We start from the raw sequence: 24,443 nt of genomic DNA on the forward strand, positions 1-24,443 counted from the left end.
TCCATAGTGCCTGAAGCATTCCATAGTCCCATCATCAGTGCACAAGAATTCCAGTTTCTCTATATCCTCACCAACACTTGTCATTTTCTACTTTTTTAGAAATAATAGTAGTAGCCACCCTTAATGGGTATGTGGTAGAGCAGCCTATCTTTGAACACAGCATTCCCAATCCATTTTCAGTATTACTACACCTAACTGATAAGTAAAACCTTGCTGATCAAACTTTATGTACTTGACCTAATGGAATATAATTAAAAGATTCAGTTGTGCACATTCAGAGTAGTGTGTTAGGTCCTCCCAGTAACCCTGTGGGATCTGCTATGCTCCAACTTGGAAACAGTATATTGGAGCAATACTTTGGCTGTAAAAAATTTGAACTCCAAATCGGATCAGCCTGAAAGCCTTTTTGAAACCAACTTGAAATAAAATCCAAGCACTATTCAGTGTTTTAACCATGAACTATTTCTAATCCCATATACAAATGAAGCAGACGAAGTCAGAACCAAATCCACACAACGCATGAAATCTTTTTTTACAAAACCGAGACATTTGAGACATTTGAAACAAATAAGAACTTAAGTAATATTTCATTCAGATCAAGTCTCTGAATGAAAGTGATATTGACACACAGAGTTCCTGCTGCAAACCTTCCCATATTCCATCCCATTCAAGCAGAGCTACATGAGCTGGTGTGTTTTCAGTGTTTTGCTGATTATGGTACATTTTCATTGACTACCAGAGATTCTCAGTAACATACATCTTCTTTGTCAGCTGGTTTCCCCATATCGTTTCGACTGCTCTTTATCTCCTTCAGCAAAAACTTCTCACCTAAATTTAATTTTGAGGGTTTCTGTTGTTTTCTGGTGCTCTATATCTTTAAAATTTCTACTTTTTCTTCCTTACCAAAATAAAGGTACTTATTTTGGGGTGGCAGGCAACAGATTCATACTAATTCATGTCACTGTCAACTGTCCTACCAACCTATGGTCTAACAAAAAGTTAGCAGTAAGACCAATCCTGATGCCTGATTAACAGGTCTCTCCCTAGTGCACAAGGCAACCATCAGTAGCACACCCACTTCTCCCGGGAGAGTATGAACATGACAGTAAACCGTCTACATCAAAGACATTTCAATTCTGCAGCAAGCCTTTCTGCTTCGGGTAAGTGATATACTCCCAAACAAAACATTAATCAGAAGACCTATTTCATGTCCCTTGGGGAATCAGAGCTATAGCAGACTAATCCTGCTCTAAAACTGTGATTTTGAACATTAAAAGGGTTCCTTTAAGGAAATGTAAAGGCTGAGAGAAGCAATGTAAATTGAGTAGGGATTTCGTGATAATATAAAGTCTTGCTGCAAGTAAACATTGTAAAAATTGAACTCTTCCTTTTAAATAATTAAGCACATCAACTCAGGCTGTGTTTGAAGCCATCTCTGACAGGTCTCAGTTAACAGAGAGTTGAGAATGGTAGAGAATATGGTGTATACATTGTCTACATAAGGACCTTTTGACCTGTTTGAGTGTAGTAGTTTGTTTATTCATTTGTTTTTTCCTGCTATCATATGAAATTAAAAAGAACCAGGAGTGAAGTCTGAAAGTAGGCCGTTCAGAAATAATATTTGCTTTGCAGGCATGTGGAGAGGGCTAAGGTGAAATTTTCCACCTTCTCTACTCATGTTTGGAAATGTAGATTTTGAGATTGTCCATGGAGGCCACCTAAAATTGGCAGTGCCTGCTCTTTGGTCTGTATATTCATCCTAATTTTTACTCTTGTGAAAAACAATGACTTCAATCCATCCGGTATCCCACCCTTTATTTTTCTCTTCTGCTGTCCTTCAATCTCAAAACCTTAATGCCCAGCATAGGTCCCAAGAATGGGTAGAGGCTGTAAAGATTTTGGTAAGTTGTAATGATTTGGCCATATGCTTTCCTGACTCTTATATAAAAGGTGAGAACAAGAGGGTAGCATTTGGAGTAGCCATGCTTTTTCTTGACCAAATTAGAGAAGAGACCAGTCCCTGCTGAGGTTCTGATAACCCATGAAGAATTTAAACCCTTAAATGCAAGTTCATTTTCCTGCTTTTAAATTTAAAATTTTAGTATTTGTGCTAAATTTGCACATAGGAGGTAGTTTTTTTTTTAAAGAGATAGAATATTATTTCCTCACCTCTTTTGTAATTTGAAAATGAGTGAACATATTTTACTCTAAATCTTAAAACAGATTCAAGTCTGAAGTTGACCAGATATGGAAACAATACATTATCTTTGGAAATCATGTGTTCATAGAAACATAATAATGACACGTGTCATATAAGACCATGAGATATCTCTTACAAAGCTAATGCCTTTTCTTAAAAAACAAAACCAAAATCAAAACAGAATTCTTTCTGGGGAGGTGAATCCTAATTCTCAGTAATTATATAATCTTCCTTTTCAACCATTTCTGTAAAGAAAGTGCTCTTTTCATCCCATAGCAGTGTCCTTTACTTAGGATATACTTGAGCACCCTAGGGCCCTTCTCTTCTTCCAGCCAAACAAATAATCAAGAAACAGGTTGTCTTTTTGTTATTCTATTTTGTTGTAGTGAGGAGGAATTTCATGAAAGGAGAGGAAAAAAGAATATTTAATTTTTTGCTTACCAAGAAAAGTAGACAGGCCCCTGACTCAGTGAAAAACTTTCATGCTGTGAGTTCTGTAAATATTAAATATATTATAAAAGTCTGCATATATGCATTAATATATTTATTGCATTCTTAATAGTGGATCATTGTACCACATTTTCTTAATCTTATTTTTTTTATCTTTAATATAATAGGAAATTGACTATTGAAGTCTATGGTTTGACATTTTTCTTTTATTAATAGTCCAGGTTTCCAAAAAAAATACAAATTTGATTAATGTACTTTTTACTGGCTTATTCTAGCTTATTGCAGAAAGTGGTGATTCCATTATATTCAGAGCTAGGCAGATACTCCTTATATATAGTGGCCAAGTTTATTTTTCATAGCTAAACATTTTTGGTGACAATTTTTAAATAACTCAAAAGAGAAACAGGAAAAGATGTAAAGAGTCTGTTAATCAGATTTTAAATAAACGAGAGTGGTCTGCATCTTTTAATCTTGAAAGTAAAGAGCTAAGGAAGATTTAGTGTCTTTTCACTGTTCTAAAACAGCTGATAAAATGTGTCCACTCTATGAAATACAATTGAGCTAAATCAATTGTGTCATTGAATTGGGTTAATACAAATGATTAATCTAGTAACTATATACAGATAATCTTAAAATGGTTTGAAGGACAGTGAAATGAAGTAAGGTTACTCTTTACACTGAGAACAGAAAATAGGATACAAAGTTTACTGTAATAGTATGGAAAATTACACTGGAAAAATTATTCAAGATTTCACATTGCTTGTAGAAAAAAAAGGAGAGTATCTGTAAGGGAAAGGAAGAATGTCTCATACATTTGTTAAAACCCTTGATCAAAATCAGATAATAGTTATTTATATCATTAAATTTTCTCATTATTGTAGAGATAAAGATATCCATTACAGTATTTGACATGGTATATTGATATGTCCACAGGTCTAGGAAATACTTGGTTTTGATAGACAGTACTCTGTATTGTCCCTGAAAAAAAAAAAAAGCTATATATAAGTCATGGTATCCAGTGTTCCTAGCTTTTAGGAGACGCTATGCATTCACCTCTCCTCTGATGTCATCTAATATGTTTCTTTACATCTTATGGGAGAATACAGAGAGTAATAGAGTTGGAGAAGTTAATTTTCTTTAAGATAACATCCAAAGAATATCTACCAAACCATTTCAATGTTTCGATATGTTTCCTGAGCAACTCAATTTCTTTTCATTGTCTCTTCTAAGCCACATATTAAGAAAAAATAGAACAGGGATGAACAATATTGAGTTCAATAGTATTGGCGACAAATTATAAAATATATTGGCCCTGGCATATGCCTATAGTATTGATGGGGAGTGTATACTAATACAATCTTTCAATGGGGAAATATGACAATATAAAAATGCTTCTAAAAAGTTCACATTTTTGAAATAGTTATCAATATTTCACATGAAAAAATAAATCCTAAGGCTATATAATATACAAGTATGCACTGTAATTGACATTTTTTAGTAGCCAAACAAAAAATGAATTGTCCCAAATATTCAACAATATGGAAATGGCTTCTTAAATTATGATGTTTCCACCTGATAATGTTATACATACCTTAAAATTATTTTTCAAAAAAAGATTAAATGTGTTGAGTAGTACTTACAGAGTTATATAAATTGAAACACCAAATACAAAAGTATATGAACAATAGGGTATAATCAGAAATTTATAAAAATATAGTTAGAAGTAGCTGTATCTGTAGGGTGGGATTTGGGTTTTTGTTTCTTCTTAATATGTTTCTATATTTTGGCAGTGAACATGTATGTATTAGTTTCCAGTCAGAAAAAATACTGATTTAAAAATATTTCCTCCATCACATGGAATAATAAGCAAGTAATCTCACCTGTGATAACCTAAACATCATTGCCGGTGAGGAACTCTGAAAAACTGCTTTAAGATCTGGTTATGACCACAGGCATGCCGGGTCAGGTTGGAGACAAGCACAGGATTGCTGGATTTAGATAGATGTGAAAGAGGGCGGGCAAGAAGTCTAAAACCAAATACCAAAACAACAGCAACAACAACAACAACACACACACACAAGTACAAACTTCCCTTAAAAATGAATTTCAAAAAAGATGAACCTCTAATCCAGACAGACAAAAAATGCCTTCAAAGGAAATACTGAAAACTTTTTTCAGTAGAACAGAAGGCAGAAGTAAAGAAGAAGCAGAGAAAGAATGGTATATAAAAAACACAAAATATAACGATAGTCATAACAAATATGTGCAATGGTATGCTAACAAATGTTTAACAACTGTTTTCTTTGGAAGGAAAAAAGGCCCTGATTTGTAGAATTTGTGAATTTCTGTGGTGAAAACATTCCTACGGTGGCCTATTTCAAGTGACTACTGTGCTGTCACTGAAAGCAGAGAGATGTGCATGGTTTTTGTGCAGGGGTACAAGCTAGTTCCTGAAACCACTGAGTATTTAACAGTAAATCACAGTGTAATAAAAAGAAATGGAAATGGATAAAATTTACCTATTCGAAAGTATAAAATATTACCAGGTATCTTCCTCCAATAATATTTTATACACAAAACTTGAAATTTGAGTTAATATATATCATAAAATACTAATCAGAAAAACATAGACAAAATACACAGTTTGAAAAAAACAAATATATCAGAAAAAAAATCCCAAAATTTTATTGCATAATATACCAAGGTACAAAGTCATTAATAGAAAAAAAAATAGGACATTACATAATAAAAGAAACAAATCCCAGGATATCAATATCATAAGTTTGTATACAGTTAATACCACAGCCTCAAAATATACAAAGCCAACACCATGGAAACTAAAAGGAGATTTTAGCACATTTCTATCAGAAATGCATAGATCAAGCATATAAAACAGCATCAGTGAGCTTAAACTAATAATTATTTATAGACTCTTGAGCTAACAGAACATACAAATGTTTTGAAATTCACATAAAATATTTACAGATTTGACCAAGTAATAGCTCAGAAAAAGAAACCATAGCATGTTTCAATATCAATAATATACAGAACATATTTATTACAATGCAATTAAATTAGGAATCAACAACACAAATTTTATGTTTAGAAATTAAAAGTGATCTTCTAAAAGACAATGAATTAAAGAGGAAATCATAATATAATTCCATGTTTTAAACTTAATAAAATAATTACAAATAAAAACTTGTGGGAAGCATCTATTAAAATTTATTTAAAAGAATTACAATATAGGGAAATACTGGAAATAGAAGTTTTATAAAGGTAGAAAAGTATAGTGAGAAAAACTAGGGAATGAGAAAAATGCTTTGAAGAGGAGTTGACATTTGAGCTGCATGTTTTGAAGGACAAATAGAAATTTGTCAGGATAATTTTGGGAAGGACAGCATTTCAAGTGAAGGGAGCAACATAAGTAGTCAGGAAAATATTAAAGAATGTGATGTGTTTGGGGAAGCACAAGTAATCTGGTATCATAAGATGTTGTGTCAGGAGATAAAATTGGAAAATAAGTGGTGGTCATGTTGTCGAACCTAAGTTTGTGTGTCTGTCGCACAGCAAGGCCAAACAAACCAAAACATAGGAGTTTGGAGCAGAGAAAGGTTTCTTGCAGGACGCCTAGCAAGGAGAACAGGTGACTCGCTCAAAAGATCCGAACTCCACAGTGGTTTACAGGGAAAAGTTTTTAAAGGCAGAATTTGGGGTGAGGGCTGCAGACTTTCTCCTAATTGGTTCGTGGTGAGGTAACAGGGTGGTGTTCCAGGAACCTACATGTGGGTGGGGGCCTTAGTTCCTGTAGAAGAACTCAAAGATATATATTATGTATATTCCTTGAAGAGGGACTAGGGCTCTGCTTTATCACTGAACTGTTGTTTCTTGACTGCTTTTCCTTAGCTTCTGCATTCCATTAACTCCCTAGTCAGTAACTGATAGAGTCTACCCTTTGCAACTCAGAGAAGGTCTAGGAGGCTGAAGCCCTTTTTCTACAAACAAGAAATGAGGGACATGGAAAGGCCCTTGTACCTGGGGAGGCCCCCCACAGTGTTCTGTTTGGTTTCAATCTGACAATTAAGTCTTTTAGAAAATACTGAATTACTCAGATTTTACCCTAAAGCTGTTAGTAAGAGATTAGAGTTTTAAACAGATACATGATATGGTCAACTTTGCATTTTGGAGGGATCACTGTGGTACCACTATGGAGAAGTGATACTTGTGGGGGTGGAAGTTTTAAGGAGGTGGACAGTCTAAAAACACAGAGATCATGAATAAGGCTACTTCAGTAGTCGAGATAAGATATGGTATGGCCTGAATTAGAGGAGAGGCAGTGGAATTAAAGAAAGGAGGACATATTTGAAAGTCAGAGAGAAATAACGATGAATGAGAATGTTGGAGTTGATTAAATATGGAAGGTAGGTGAGAAGAAAGGGCCTGGAATTGATATTGGTCTCTGTCTTGGGTGATTGGGTAAGTGGCACATTAGTCTTCTCAGGCTGCCATAATAAAATACCATTCACTAGGTGACTTAAACAACATTTATTTCTCACAGTTCTGGAGACTAAGTCCAAGATCATGGTGCTGACAAGGTAGGATTCTTTCTGACGTCTCTTCTCTTGGCTTGTAGGTGGCTGCTGTGTACTCACATGACCTCTTCCTTCCTGTACATGAAGGAGAGAGAGAGCAAGCTCGCTGGAGTCTCTTCTTTTAAAGGCATTAAATCCATCATGAGGGCCACACCCTCATGACCTTATCTAACCCTAATTACCTCCCAAAGGCTCCACCTCCAAATATCATCAGTTTGGGGTTAGAGCTGCAACATGAACTTTTAGGAAGACAGAATTCACTCCTTAGCAGATGTTAAGGTGAAAAATGCGAAGAGAAGTAAAAGAGAAAGGTAGTTTGCTTGGGAGGAATGGGGGAAAACCTGAAGAGTAGGAGTTTAATTTTAGATATGGTGGTGTTCAATTTCACGTGCCTTCAGGAAATGCAGGTGAAGATTTCTGGCAGACACTTAGTTATGTAACTGTAGAGTTTTCAGACAGAGGGATGAGAAATGTGGTTTGAAAGTGTTTATTTATTGTTTGTATACATATAAAGGAGTGGAACAAGTGTGATGGAAAGAAGGCCACAGATTGATCCCATGGGAACACTGAAACATGGCCCATACATAAAGATAGAGTGAAGGAGACTGAGAAGAGGCAGAGGGATGGAAAGGGAAACAAATCTGTGTTGTCATAGAAACAAAAGATGTTATTGTCATCAGCCACAGAATGTTCAAATAAAGATTCTATTCATTCGATTTGGGCATTAGAATGTCACTGGGGAGTTGTTCCTGTGCCAGTACCTGCATCTTGTGTTAACTTTCATTAGTTTACTCCTGCCCATCCCTTGTTCCATCATGCCTAAGAAAGACCCAGAATAATTTGCTGGCTGCACTAGTTCTGGTGCTACAGAGAAGGGCCCTGTCTGCTCTCATTGGTTAGCCCAGATAGCAGAAGCCCATGCCAAATCAGTACCCTTTCATATCCCTCTGTGACCTGAGGTTGATTCTCCCTGCTCCAGACCACCTTTTTGAACAAACCTGCTATGACCATCTGCTTCAGTTGCCTGCCCCCATTTCTCTAATTCCCCAGTGCTGTCCCCTCTGCATCTGTTCTATCTTACTGCTTCTGGAAGGAGATCCCAGCTCCTTTCTGGGTGCTTTATGTGTTTGATGCATTTTGTTTTATGATCTGCTCCTTAATTCCTCAGTTCCCTATAGCTTTTGGAGAGTGTTCTTTCAGCAGAGCCTCCTGATTCCTTAGAATTGCTTTTTTTAAGGCAGTTACTGCTAGTGTTTGCAAGTCCAACTTTACTTTTTTAAAAGCCAAAAAGGAAAAAAAGATAAAAGAATTTGCTTAAGCTCAGAGGAAGCATTATGGGAAGAGAGCGCAGGCTGTCCTGTGACTCTGCATTTTAAACAGGAGCCTCTCATGATGAGAATTACCTTGGCCCAGGCTGAGCCTTCCCAGTGGACACTTTCCACTTAAGCTTTTTATTAAAAAAGTAAATTGGGATTATTGTATTCCCTCACTTTACTTTGGAAGTAAAATTTTTAACTTAATTGTGGCCTAAACTGATAGCAAACAGAGAGGTTCTGATAGCAGTCTGGCGGCCTCTTGTTTAGCCAGCAGAGATTTCAGTTATTGCTTCTGGGAATGGCTTGGCTGAGATATTTTTAATTTACATTTTTTCTTCCTTCTAATGAAGGATTGAATTATGACTTACAAGAAAATCCCCAGTGTCTTGGAGAGAGAGATGTTGACTAACTTCCTCTGACTTGATTGGAGTGGAGCTATTTATTTGAAGCTAGGTTTTGAGTCACAGGGGTGGCATTCTGAAGGATTTCTGCATTTAGGGCAGTGCTGTCCAGAAAATGCCATTAGCTCCTTTCAGGAGCCCTAACTTCAGCACAGTGGGCAGAGTTGTGAAAGATACAAACGGCATTTCTGTACCAGTTGCTTGCGCTACTGGGATGTCCATCCTGGTAGGATTGGACACCATGGTTCAAAGTCAGAAATATCTCTGACCCCTGTGAGCCTGCCTCTGCCTTAACAAGTAGGGAATTCCAAATGTCAGCCTCTCCATATAGCCACCACCTGCTAAGGGAACAATCCCTAATGGACAGAATAGATTTGTAAACAGTAATCTCTGTGCTATAACAATAGCTCTCTGCCTGCTACATGGTGGGAATGGTAAAAATGTGGATGTTGCGAAACATAATTATTGGCCTGGAAATGTTCCTTCTGTGGCAGATGGTATGATCAAGAGCAAAGACAGACATGTCCTTCCACAAACCAAGGGTACTGGTTACACAATAGGCTTAGGTAACAGCCACGAGAGGAGACAGCTTTAGGTAAAACTCAGTGATGTATATTAAAAGAACTTCTTTGAATCCAGACAGCTCAAGGGAAATGTCTTTCGAGGACACTGGGCTTGAATCCCACTACAAGCATGGGATACCCAGTTCATACTTCAAGGAACAGAGTGGATGTGTCAGGTTTGCCTGTGTCCTAAGACAGTAGCATGCTGGGTGTTACCATATTTCAGGGAAAGAATTTAAATAGAAAGAAAGCAACACCAAAACTGAGAGCAGAACTCAGGCATAACGACCTTGGAATAACATTTAGTCTGTGCCTCCAGTTTTCTGAAAACAGCTTTCAACTGCAAAAATATTTTTTGAAGTTGCCTATTAGGGAAATCTGTCCTGAAGCTTATTTCACAGTTTCCTTATTGCTGCAGTGCCAACCAGTATATGGTATCTCAAGGTGCACGTTTGTTTGTTTAACCCACCTTATATATAATTGCTGCACTCCCCAGCCCTTACTGCAAAGATAGAGCATTTTCCCGAGGATTGGATGAGACACGCTGCGGAGTTCAGTTAATGCATTTTTTCTAAATGCAAGGATTTTTTCCCAAGCACTAAGCCAAGTAACACATGGAAAAGAGCCTTTAATGTTTTGTAGAAAACAGTCCCCGTTTGGTAATGTACACTGCAAGTTGAAAGATGGCATTCTGGCTTTTCCAGTCGCTTCAAAAAGATGCACTATTTCCTATTTATTGTTTCTGTTTGGCAAAGCTCAAATTCTTAAAAGCAAGAGGGAGATAATTTCCGAAAGAAATTGAATTTTCTTTCTGATAATTAAGGCCTTGAGAGTCCAATATTTAGAAAAGCTCCAACCAAAATAGGAAGATTACAAAATAGGAGAATTAAAAAGAAACATTTTATTTTTTGATGTCACACAGTTTAAGCCTAACAGACGATTGGAAATTGTCTCTTTTCTCATATTGGTGCAGCCATCAAATTATTTAGATCACATGGTACATAAACAGGTTTGTTCTTAGAATTTCCTGTTTGTTTCAGCTAGACATATTAGTAGACAATAATAACTACCCATGAGAATTATTACAGGTTCCTCAACACTATAAACTCTACAGATGATTTGCCAATAAATGACAGTGTTGATAATTGCTGCTCTATACATCCAAGGACTAAGTATAAAACCACTGAAGGGGCCAGTTGTCCTTGCTGTAGTCCTAGGTGAAAGACGTATGAGTAAGAGCAGAGCTAAGGAACATAGGTCCGCCATACTCCAAATGCCACACAAAAGATGCCTGCTTGGGGAACAGGAAGTGTGATAAGCATGAACTGATGTCATACTGATATCACTCAATGGTTGCTCTCAAGTGTGCATTTTTATGAGGATACCCATGGGAGTAATCACGTTTTATGCCAATTTTTTAATGAATTGGGAGCCCTACATTCTTACTTTATTTCATTAAAAGTATTCTGCTGAGGACAACCCCACACAAAATAGATATCTATTTCCAAGTCTTAAGAGGGCATTAGATTTTAGATAAGAAAGTACTGTTCTCAGGAGCGGTCTGATTTCCTCAAATGTTGTGTCTTTCTGCTATGTGTAGGGGGAAAACTAGTAATAAAGTAATAAGCATATTTTGTTTCAATAGTGTTTTACTTAATAATACTAAGATTCTTTGGACCATTCATGCATAAATGACGGGAGAGGAGGTGGCCGTCATTCATCTTGAAGTCGGAAGCATGGTCAGGGTCACACATCATTTGGAAAGAAAGCTGTGCGTTGGGATCTATGCGGCCCCTTTGCCTGTTCTGTTATTCTTCAAAGGTGGAAAACATGCCTTCCTCTTCATTCCTATAAATCTCTTCATTCCTATAAATGTAGACTGAGAGCCTGAGAACCTGACCTCACTCTCATTCCTTATGTTCCTACAGTTTTTATTTTGTGTGCTGAGCTATGCTTTTATATTATTAATGGTATTTTAAAGATTAAAACTCTGGACAGTGTGCCATGTCTTACTCATCATGACAGCCCCAGAAGCAGGGTGCTGGGGGTAGGGATTAGAAGAGAGTTGAGTGAGTTTCTGCCCATGGATGTGACTTTTCTATGAATAAATGAGCATGAAAAAGGAGAAAGGCCTTTTCAAAATATAGTCGAAATACTGTCATCAAACTACCAAACTTAAAAATTTACACTATGTAATATCTGTGACTGACCCACTGTCTAACTGCTTGCAGATGGTTTCTCCTCCAAGCAGAAGTAGATAATGAGAATTTTATTCTAGCAATTCTCTATTTCAAACAGAATTCTGTAGGAGGTGCCGGTCTCTTTATACATTATTAAGTCTCTCACTGAGGAATTTTTCCCCTGAAATCTGACCTAAGGTTCTCATTGGAAACTGTTGAATTCTGAGTTGATTTGGAATGCTTCGCAACTTAGATGAGCTGCATCATTTTGAATTAGATTTCATGTTCCGAGTACTGAAGTGTGTTTCCAGTGTCTGCAGGAGAATCTGGGACCTTCTGTCCTCTGCCAGTCCCAGCTCACTGTGCCATGGCTGTGCTTTGTTCAGCACCATCTAACGGGTGCCCTTGTTTCCAGCAGAGATGAGTGCTAAGTAGGAAGCCCTCTCTTTCCTATGATTCCTGCCAGAATATACATGAACCTAAAGAAGCTTGTGGATTGTCCTTGCTCCATCTTGTCCTTCCCTGTCCCAGCTTACACCTGCTCTGCGAGGAATGTGCTGCCAGTTGCCTAAATGCAGGAGGAGAACTAAATAAGGATTTTAATAAATAGGCAAAACAGATGGAAGCTAGAAGCTTTTGCGAAGTTAAAAGAATCGTGTGCTTAATAGACTAAATGCTTAATAGCAGTAATAGCTGCCAAGTCACTACATAACTCACTAATATGCATGAACTGTAGCAGCAAGAAAGTGACTGCTTTCAGTCTCAAGGACTTTCCTAAAAATTCAAGGTTGTAAGAACCTAACCTAGAGAATAATTACTTGTCCAGACGTGATAACAGACTCTGGCAGAACAAAAATGACAGCTTGATTCACAGACAAATATAAGTCGGTCTTGGATGTCTGGCTTCCATTTTTCTGTGGAGAGATAGATGTCTTTAAAAAGCCTCAACAGTGAACATCCTGTCAGTTTAAAAGGTCAGACACTGAAGTGTATCAGAAGAGATGATGCTGCACAGACCATTGAGAGAAAAGAAAATGATTTCATTATCCTCGTTCATCTGCTCTGGATTAATTCAGTTCCCAGCATCGTGGCAATTAAGGCGCTTTTTTATGCTGTCCTGACCTAGTTGAGGAACCAGGTAATAAAAAGCAACACCAGGCGGGGGGGCAACTATGGCTGAGTTAGTATTCCTTAGGAGCAAATGCTGTTTGGAACAGAGTTTGGAATTGATACATTCAACAGCAGTTGATTAGAAAAAAGAGCACAAACAGAAAACAACCCCTAGAAACATTTCTCTGTATGTCAGGAAGTGAATTTGCATCTTGGGTAGCCAGTGAGCCACACCGGGCTTGAAAACCTCCTGTAAGAGACGTTTTGCTATTCATAGGGGACACTATAGAAGTGGCTGGGGGGATAGTAGGATGCTGGAGGATTGCTACCCTCCCACGTCAGAGGCCTGTTTTTTTGCCAATCCGAACATCTCAGTAGTTTACATGCTACATCTAGAAAGATGACACAGCAGATCCTCCCAAACTAGCTCCTTCTGAGTTTCTATTTGCTCAATCATTCCAGCTCAAAACCTTTGTCATCATGTTAAACCGTTCATCTAGGACCCCTTAAATTACTTGCCAATTTATATTCATTCTACTTCCACTGCTTTCACAATGTCTTCTTTATCTCTTCCCTTCTTTCCACTCCCACTTACAGGATCCTCGCAGAAGCCCTCATTACTCCTCACTTGGACAACCATAATAGCTTTCTAACTGTCTCCTCACCTACCCTTTCCAAACCCTAATGCATTCTACTCCCAACTGACATATTAATCTTCCTGTAGTCTATCCTTAATCATGTCAACCCATTGCTCTAAAATGTCAAATGGCTTCCTAGTGTCTACTAAATTAATACTAAGTTTGCACCCTAGCGTTCAAGGCTCCTGAGAGTAAGCCTTAGCTGCTCATTTGTGCCTCGTTTCCCATTAGTCTTCCATGCCCTTATGCTCCGGTCAATCCACACCATGAGTTGATCCTAAGCCACATTTCTTGAGCAGCTCCATTTGTGTTTCTGCTCATTCTTTTCCTTCTTCTTGGAATGTCCTTTTCCCTTACCTTAGCTCAGAATTCAAGCTATTCTGCGCGGTCAGTCACGAAACGCTTCATAGAGCACGTCTTGACTTTCTTGTACTGAACATAATTTATCTCTGTTATTTATACCTCTCTTAAGGCACTAATCATAACCCCATAGAATAGTTAATATATTGCAGGGACTCAGAGTAAGAAGATCTGTTCAACTTTGTCTCCTATGAATTGGGGCAAGATATGTAATCTTTTAAAATCTCGGTTTAGATAATCAATTTCAACAACTATTTATTAAGAATCAACCTTATGCTTGGAATGTGTCAATGAACAAAGCAAATATCTTACATTCCAGGGGGAGGAGACAGACCCACAGACATTTCAAAATGTACAAAGTAAGTAAATAAGTTGTATAGCATGTTGTAAGACTGTGTGTGTGATTTTTAAAAGGTAGAAAAGAATACAGAAGATGGGACAGGCAGGGGCAGTTTAGGCCTCATTACAAAGATAATATTGAAGCAAAGTCTTAAAGGAGGTAAAAGAGTTCACCATGTGTCTATCTGGGAAAATGCAGGCTCAGCAAAGGAAATAGCCAGTGCAAAGGCCCTGAGGTCTGTGATATTCAGTAAAGAGCAAAGAATTAGATGTGGCTGGAGTGGAATGAGTAAGGAAGACAGTAGGAAGGGAGAAGTTCAGAGAGATAATGAGAACAGAGAACAGACCTTGAAGGGCCTTGTAGTCCATTGTAAGACTTTATTTTCTACTCTGAGTGAAATGGGAGCCACTGCAGGTTTTTGGCATATCCAAGTGATCTGACTTGCATTTTAAAAGAATCACTCTGACTGCTCGTTTGCAATTGTGGCAGCAAAGTGGAAGCAGGGAGACCTGTTTTGAATATGGCAAGAGTGATAATCGCTTAGGTGAGAGTGATAGCAATGGAAGTAAGGAGAAGTAGACAAAAAATCTGGGTATATTTTTAAAGTAGAACCAATGAGATTTCCTTATGGACTGAATGTGATATGAAAATAAAGAGAGGAGTCAAGAATAATTCCGAGATTTCTAGCAAAATGGCACAATGGAGTCACCCTCAGTTGAGAAGAGGAAGACTGGGTAAAACAGTTTGGAGAGGAAGGCATATGTCATGGGTTCAGTTCTGAACCTATTTCAACTTTGAGATTTCATCTAAGCATACAAGTTGAAAAAAATGTGTAGGCAGTTGGATGCATACAACTATAAAATGGGAATAATGTCTTACAATAACCAACAGACTTGACCTAAAGATGAAATGTGATTATGCACTAAATTTCATATTATTTATATGTTACCCTGTATTTCCTTTCTATTATCACTTAGTGTTTGTGTATATAATTTGTGTTAACATGCATTCTGAATCTTCTTAAAGCCAAACTATAATCGTTTTGTTTATTTTTCATTCATTTTGGGAAAAACATGTGGTGTTTGTCTCTTGTTAAAAACGAATACATCTTCTTTGGGGAAAATAGTGACAGGTGTTAACTGAACTTACTGTGGTGATCATTTTGCAGTATATACAAATATCAAATCAGTAACTTGTATACCTGAAACTAATATGTTATGTCAATTATACCTCAGTAGAAAAATGAAAGTGTAGAAAATAACAATAATCATAAAAAGCAAGTTAAAAATAACTACCTGTCATCACATCACTCAGAGATAAAAACTGTTCACATTTTGGAGTATACCCTTGAACTTTTCTTTACTTGATTATTCCTTGGTGGTGTCTTACTTTGGATGTATCCCTCCCTCATAATATTTATTATAACCTGTTGCTCTAACATGTTTAAAAATGTTTACTCAATTGAATTAAAATATGTATTTCATGTTTTCAAAGAATAAGCCTTTTTAAAAGATATACAGAATTATGTACTTTCCTGATTTCTTTACAACTTTCTCTGTTTCCTTGGTTAGTTATACTCAAACTTGAATCTAAGATTTTCAAGTCACAAACAATCTTGACATCATATCTTCAAAATTGAAAAAAAAAAATGGATTTTTTCCCCAAAAACCCCTGCAAAGGGTCCTCAGAAATTCCTATATACACATTGTTATCAACTGTATGATTAATTTTGTCATGAATTTTTAACCTCACTACAGACTCTATTTTATGTTTCAATTCTTATTTTTCTTTGTTTTTTTGTTCCTGTACTAACTGCATTCTTTGTGCATTTTAAAGTTTTAAAAAATCTTTTCTGGAAGAAGGCTTCAACCAGCCAACCAACAAATAAGCATGTTTATACCATGTAAGCACATCCTAGATATGAATGACTGCTAATGGCCTCTGGCTCCCAAATGAGAAGGAGGAAAGAATAGGTACACACCGAATGAGGACTTAAAAGTACTCTTCTAGTTCTTTAAGTACCTATTTAGGTTGCATTCCTTTCAGAAATCACATAGTTGTGCTTTATTAGATTTGTATTTCTTTTTTAAAATATTTATTTATTTATATTTATTTATTTTGGCTGCGCCAGGTCTTAGCTGCGGCACGCAGGATCTTTTAGTTGCAGCATGCGGACCTTAGTTGCGGCATGTGGACTCTTAGTTGCGGCATGCTTGTGAGATATAGTTCCCTGACCAGGGATTGAACCCAGGCCCCCTGCATTGGGAGCGCAGAGTCTTACCTGCTGGACCACCAGGGAAGTGCTTAGATTTGTATTTCTTAGATTCACTCGCTATGGGAAGAAATGTATTCCACAATTCCTTTATTCTTTTCTTTTCTAGTGGGAAGGGTAAAAGTAATGATTAATCAAATGTTGCTATAAAAGCCAGCACCTATGTTGCCCAAGCTGCAATGTATATATTTATTGCCATTATTAGTATGATTGCATTTATGGTTTGGTAGTCATTTTGTTCAGTATTAATTTTTTAAGATAAAAGTGTCTCCAACACTTTTACCCAATTTCTGTCTTCTGGCAGAAATTCTATTTATAATACTAAAATTAAGGCAAATGGAATTTACTTCTAATAGTTTGGTTATCCAAATATTTTATACCAATAAAAGCAGGTGGTGTGTTAGTGAAAAAAAATAATTATTTCCAGTCCTCCTGGGTTCTTTCTGTTCAGATATAAATAATTAATATTTATGAGGAAGATAAATAGGTGTGAACATCTACACAAAATATCATATATGCTTAGGTAAAAGAAAATGTAATTCTAAGCCTAGGGTAGCAATAGATAAGAAACAGGCAAAGGAAATATGCATCCAGAACACAAACATCATCACAGAACATTAAGGAAACTTTAATCTAAATGTGGGTCCATAGTTACTGAAATTAACTCTATCTGTATGGTCTTAAACTACCCATCTTTCTGGCACAGAGAAAATGGTCTTGATAAAATAGTAAAATGTAATTTAAAAAAAAATAGTATCCTATGATGAAGATTGTCATATTGGGTTTTATATTATTTTAGCCCGAAGAGTTAAAGAAGATTAGAGAGTGACATTTGGGAAAACAAAGTCATAAGAAGTTCATATTTTAAAGAGCAATGCGACCAGATGAAGTGTAAAGTGACAGTGTTATTATTTTTTGTCATTAAGATTATTGAAGTAGTCGCTCTGTGCTTTGATTCACTGTTTTTATTCATATTAAAGCCTTACTCTTTTGAACACTAGAAATGGCAAGATCAGAGGACAAAAGACGCAACAGTGCCTGAACCTAAATCACTGGTGCTGAACTAATGGAGACCACTAATGGAGCAGACAATTCTTTCTCATTTCTAGTTGGCTAAAGTACCTGTGGTCCACACAAGGGAAAAAAATGAAAAGATGTAGCAAATGGCATCTCTTACAGTTTGGAGTCTGGCAAACAAAGAGTCCTGAGTGTCAGAGTAGCTGCATTCAACAGGCAACAACAAGAGTGTGCTCCAGGTCTAAGAAGTTCCAGCTATTAATTCAGGTGACAGCTCCCTTTGGCCAGTGTGTACAGTCAACATTGAGTAGGACTGCTGATGAAAAATTTCCTCAGCATCCTGAGGCAGGTAAAAAAGAATATCTCTAACCTGCTACCATCCTTACCTATTATCCAAGATCTTCTTCCATCAAGTTTGATTCTAATTCCCAACACAACTTTTAGAAACATTTCAAATAAAGTGGTCTAAATATGTTTAACTGTAGCTTCAATTTGGATTCAAAAGGAAAGTTACTTAAAGGACACTGTCTGTGACTTCAGGGGCATACATAGAAGCAGAAATAAATGGCTTTTTCAGTAGATTAAATGCCAAAAGTAAATTGAAGTATTTGATATGCTGGAGGAAATGTAATTTATTATGAATGTGCCACAGATTGTGGTTAAAGTTCTGGTAATAATAAGTCAAAGCCACTGTTGATTTTAGTGACATACTGTTTCCTTTTTTGTAGATGGTTCATATTTTTCGTTTACTGAATTTAATCTTCTTTTTCCTGTATAAGGAACAGATAAATCATAGTTCTACAAGTGCTGCCTGAATTAATAAAGACTAATAATGCCATTGGTAAAATGGCCAATTTAAAAAAAAAAAGATTTTAATACTATATGTCTGCTGCCAAATGCAATCATGTTTTAAAGCAAGCACTAGGTATGCCTTCCCTTCACTTGAAAGTAGAATGATAAAATTTTTGTACTCCAAAGTGCACTCTGAAAATTGGACAGTGTATCTGGTAGAGCTGAATATATTCAACGGGAGTATGCACTCCAGCAGATGCACTGGTTTTGTACAGGGTTTGTACATGTGCCTACTTATCTCCCAGAAATAATGTCAGAAGTGGGCTTCCTGGAAAGATTTTCCTTATTTCATAGAGAGTGGGTGAGTATTAGGATGAGTATTTCAGAAAGTGGAAGAATTCAGACTGCCATGCACTTGGTTGGAAATAAGTGACTGAACAAACCCATTCCCCCTACCACTAAAATGACAATAAAATTATGTAAAGAATTAATAAATCTATAACAGCTCTGACAACAAGAAAGACTGCCTGAAATGTCTAGGACAGTTTGAAGAATGTCTGGAAATTGTAAAGCAACCCAAAATCTATATGGGAAGAAGTTATCACGGAGCATAGGGCTGGTTCCTAGAAAGCCTTCGTTAGGATATAAAAAGGAAAGAAAGAAAGAGTAAACATGTTGTCAGCAATATCCTAGCCTGGTGACAGCAAGGAAAAGAATTTGAAAGAATGCAACAGGGAAAGAACAACGTGGTTCAAATATGTTAGTACAGAATCTTTGGAGTGCTGCGATGGTGGTATAAAGGCAGAAGCTACAATTCTGGACTTTTCTGACCTAGCAGTCCTCTCATTCTGTTGAGGGGCTCTGACCACTGAACTTCAGGAAGGCTGAATGAGGATGTTGTGATACAACCTGGCGCTGCGTCCATTCACTTGTCCTCTCAATCTCTTGAAAAGTAGCCTCTACATCTTCTGCGCAACCTCTTTGCTGACAAATAGTAAACCAGGATAGAATAGTTGCTAAAATGACAAAGTCCAGAGTCGCAGTCTCTGGATTTGATCTAGATTTTGCAAGTTAGTAGCTGTATAACACTGCATGATTACTTAAGCTCTCTTTACTTCAACTTTCTTTCCTGTAAAATGGATTTATATTAATATCTACCACTTAGGGTTGTTGTGAGTATTCTGTGAACTAATATATGTACTCAGCACATAGGTAAGCACTGTGTTTGTTTTTTTATTGTTATAATAAAACTATAATTATTATTTGAAAGAAAGAGTTTAGGAACTTAGTGTAAGAAAATATGAACATAGGGACTTCCCTGGTGGCGCGGTGGTTAAGAATCTGCCTACCAATGCAAGGGACATGGGGTTTGAGCCGTGCTCCAGGAAGATCCCACATGCCACCACAGAGCAACTAAGCCTGTGTGCCACAACTACTGAGCCTGCACTCTAGAGCCCAAGAGTCACAACTACTGAGCCTATGTGCTGCAACTACTGAAGCCTGCATGCCTAGAGCCTGTGCTCCACCACAAGATAAGCCATGGCAATGAGAAGCCTGCGCACCTCAATGAAGAGTAGCCCCCACTCACTGCAACTAGAGAAAGCCCATGTGCAGCAACAAAGACCCAAACGCAGCCAAAAAAATTAAAAATAAATAAATAAATAAAATAATATCTTTAAAAAATATATGAACATAAAAGAGAAATAATGAAATAAGAAATAAAGGAAAAGAGAAATTGAGAATATTAAAAGATGTGGAAGATGGGTTCATCTATCAAATCAGACTTCCAGTAGCAAACGGAAATGAGAAAATTATGTAAGGAATGGTAGAAAATTTCTCTGAGATGAGTATTTGTTACTGGATTAAAAGAGATTCCTGGGTACAAAGGAACAAAATAAAAAAGAACACGCAAGCTGTCCTGTGAAATTTCAAAACTATAAAAATCAAGAGGAAAAAACTCAAATTTTTCAGAGAAAAATACAGCTTACCTATACATGAATGAAAACTAAACTTGCTTGAGGCTTCTCACCAGCAGCATTGGAAGCTAGAGGTCAATGATGCGTTGCCTTCAAAACTTTTCGGGAAAAATGACTTTGAAATAGGATATTAGGTCTAGCTAAGTATCAATGAAGCATGGAGGTATATATATTTACCTCCATGTATATATATGATTCAGGAAGTGTAGGTCTCACACACTCAGACAAAATACTTATTTGAAGATAAGCTGAGACAAAACAAAAAAGGAATTGAGAAAAACGTGATAGAAAAAGAATTGGGGAATAAACCCAGATTCTCATGAAAAAATATTGTGAACTGTCAGCTTATCAGTAGCAGTTACAAGTAGCAGAAAGCCCTAACTCAACTGCTCTAAACAATAAAGAAAATTTATCTTAAAAGTCAGAACATTCTGAGTTAGTGAACATCCAAGGTTGATTAATTCATTGCTTCAATTTTGTCACCAAGAATTCAATTTCTTTTCAATTTTCTACTTTGCCACCCTCTGAAAATCTGCCGCCTAGGACCACAAGATGGCCAGTGGAGTTCAAATATCACATTTAGACATGAGCAAGTGCAGCGGGGGGATGGTGGGGGGAGGCGCAGAAGAGCCTCTTCTGCTCTGCTCACCCCCTTCTTTCTACATCTAATCAGTAAATAAAACTATCCCAGAAGCCTTTAACATATTCACTCTTATTTATCATTGGCCAGAATTGAGTCCATGTATATCCCTAAACCAATCACTGGCAAACAGGATAACATTATCATGATTGTTTAAGAGAAAATAAAGATTCCCAACTGTATGCAGCAGGTCCAAATTCATCAAATTGTGTGCAGTAAATATGTGCAGTTTTTTGTACATCAATTATAACTCAGTAAATCTGTTAATTTTTTTAAAAGACAAAACAAAAAATGACCTTTTTCTCTGAGGAACATGGGAAAAGAACAGATGTTAGACTAAGAGTCATGATTTACAATTGAAATTGGTACATTTACAAATTCAACTGGTACACATTAGAACCAAAAGTCAGCAAGCCCTATGAAGAATATTCTTGACAGTAAAACGGATAGCTTTATATAGATTTTATGATTGAGATGATCATGATTAATGGTGAATGAAAGGAGGGCATGTGCCTTTTCTGTAGGGATAAGAAGAGAGGTAGGGAATTAAAAGTTCTAAGAAGGGAAAAAACTGTGTAAGGTCATGTTTCAAATACGAAGCATGGTAAAATGTGGTCTGAATCTGAGCATGACAAGTGTCTGACTCAGGGTGTCCTGAACAAGAGACCCAAACTCCACTGGTTAGGTAATTTAGAAAAGACTGACAGATAGCTGGGGTAATGAGTAGTCATTTTGAATTTTTCACTTCTTCATGATGTATTTGTTTGGTACTCTGAACATCATTTATCTGTTTTGTAGGATATTTTATATACAGATTAATCTTTCTCAATTAATGTCTTTTGGAAAATCATCATGAAGGTAAATGTAAATTTTAAAAGTTGTTCTTCAGAAATCAAAAAGACGTTTCAAATTGTTTGATCTATGCATAGGCATAAGCACTCTCTTCTGATTCCTATGAGACATCTCAGTTTTACTCCCTGGAAATTTAAACTATTTAAGAAATATACGGTTTAAACAAAAATGAACTCAAGCTATGATCATAACTTTAGAAAAAAGAAACCTTAAGAACTACTATCTATTGTGTTGAAGGAACATTAAAGTTCAGACATCTTTTTCAAACTTACTCCACATTTTTTGCCATAACTAAATTTAAGTAAAATTAAAAGTATTGTATTTTCGTGAAATTTTAAAAAAATTGTCAGTTCATTGGCCAGCACATGTCTGCACACCTGTGGTATAACTTATCAAAATTGGGCCTCTCAACTAAACTGAGTAGCCTAATAAAGCTGCTCTTCCTTTTCAGCTGTGATTTTCCACCTGTGAGGGTGGGTTTGGCTCATTAAGTGACTGTGAGCATTCAAGGGACGATCTGTAGAAGCTGAAGCTGACTGGTTGACCTCATAGGACCAAGCAAAGAGACACTGCCAGTTTCTGCCCTCTTGATAACTTACACCCACCCCACACACGTACACAAACATACACATCCAGCAGATGAAGGCCTCTCCTGCAGTAACCAGGTTTTAAAGGATGAGTTAGACATCCTCTAGATAGATAGCTTAGCAAATAAATTTAGGCAATATGTTGTCTCTAGAAAAGTATAAGTCCAAAGGTTTTGTTAGTGAATGAATAGAATGAGTTAAAAGGAAATATATGATAGATATGTGAGCATTAAATAAGGTAATTTAAATGCTACAGAAACAAAACATTTCTATCTTATGCAAACTTTATGAAATAATCCATGTAAAATTGCTTTGGAAATTGTAGAATACTGTTAATGTTAATTATCATAAAGACATTTCAAATATAGCTAGATTGTCAGATCGTTTAATGTATGAGAAAGTGAAAATATTCCTTAATATATCTCGAAACCGCATATTTAGAACTACATACGACAGAGTCTCGAATTAATGTGCTTGCTTTTTCACATCTTTTTAGGTGAATGGATTGTAATCAAGTTCAGCCTCTATTACACATAGTAACAATTAGCCCTTGCTGCAGGGAAGGATTGACATTTTTTCCCTCTTTTCCCCTTAATTCTTCACAGAGAAATATCTAAACTATTTCTCAGTCATGTCTCTTCCTACCCATTTCATTAATCTTCCTTATGGAGCTCATCAACACATCACACCCAAACTAACTACATCCCAGTGTCCCACCTTGATCTCCTGTCCGTCAGTTCTCTGATCCATCCTTGTTATGGCTGGTCAAAAAACAACGCTTTTTTTTTTTTTTTTTAATCACTGCAACTATCTCATGAGTATTTATGAGATGAACCAATGTGGTAAGAAGAAAATTTAAACATAGGTACGAGAACTGGAATGAAGAAGGCAAAATTATTATTTATGGGTGAATAGGAAAAATATCAGTGAGTTGTGACCAGACAGTGCTTAAAGTAAGAATGGAAGCAACATTCAGGTTATTTCTGTAGCTCTGTTTCTGAAAGTATCCTGATATCTATTATTCCCTTTCATCTTCCTTTTTCTTCCAAAGATAATCCTGACCTTCTTACTTTCCACAAAAGGGTGGGTAAAGAGATAACTGTAATGAGAATTCTTATTAAGCATTTAAATACATAGAACTGTTAGTTATAGCTAGAATTAGGAAAAGCAAGTCAAAGTAGTAGCTATTAATAAGCTATTAAAAAAAGAGAGACAGCACTGTTTGTCCTTAGGTTTTCTTTTAAATTTTTTTCTGTGAGGTTGGTATATGATTCTTTTAATTGGCATTGTGCATACAACAAATAACTTGCTTTCTTTTAAATTTATAAGCATGTCATTGCTTCATGGGAGTATCAGCATTTCTCTGGCATTTTTATTTCTTTTTAAGCTCTTTATTGGAATATATTTGCTTTACACTCTTGTACCAGTTTTTGAGGTACACCAAAATGAATCAGCTGTATTTATACGTATATCCCCATATCCCCTCCCTCCCGCAACTCCCTCCCACCCGACCTGTCCTGGCCCTCTAAAGCATCACCCATCATCGAGTTGATCTCCCTTTGTTATACAGCAACTTCCCACTAGCTATCCATTTTACATTTGGTAGTGTATCTATGTCTATGCTACTCTCTCACTTCATCCCAGCTTTCCCTTTGCCCCCCCCCCCCACCCCAGCCCCGTGTCCTCAAGTCCATTCTCTATATCTGCATCTCTACTCTTGCCCTGACAGGGTTCATCGGTACCATTTCTTCAGATTTCATATATATTTGTTTTTCTCTTTCTGGCTTACTTCACTCTGTATGACAGTCTCTAGGTCTATCCACCTCATTACATATAGTTCAATTTCATTCCTTTTTATAGCTGAGTAATATTCCATTGTATATATATGCCACATCTTCTTTATCCATTCATCTGTTGATGGGCATTTAGGTTGTTTCCATGTTCTGGCTATTGTAAATAGTGCTGCAATAAACATTGTGGTACATGTTTCTTTTGGGATTATGGTTTTCTTTGGGTATATGCCCAGTAGTGGGATTACTGGGTCATATGGTAGTTCCATTTTTAGCTTTTTAAGGAACCTCCAAACTGTTTTCCATAGTGGCTGTACCAACTTACATTCCCACCAACAGTGCAGGAGAGTTCCCTTTGCTCCAGACC

Source organism: Hippopotamus amphibius, chromosome 2, assembly GCF_030028045.1.
Source record: "Hippopotamus amphibius kiboko isolate mHipAmp2 chromosome 2, mHipAmp2.hap2, whole genome shotgun sequence".
NCBI classification, from domain to species: domain Eukaryota; kingdom Metazoa; phylum Chordata; class Mammalia; order Artiodactyla; family Hippopotamidae; genus Hippopotamus; species Hippopotamus amphibius.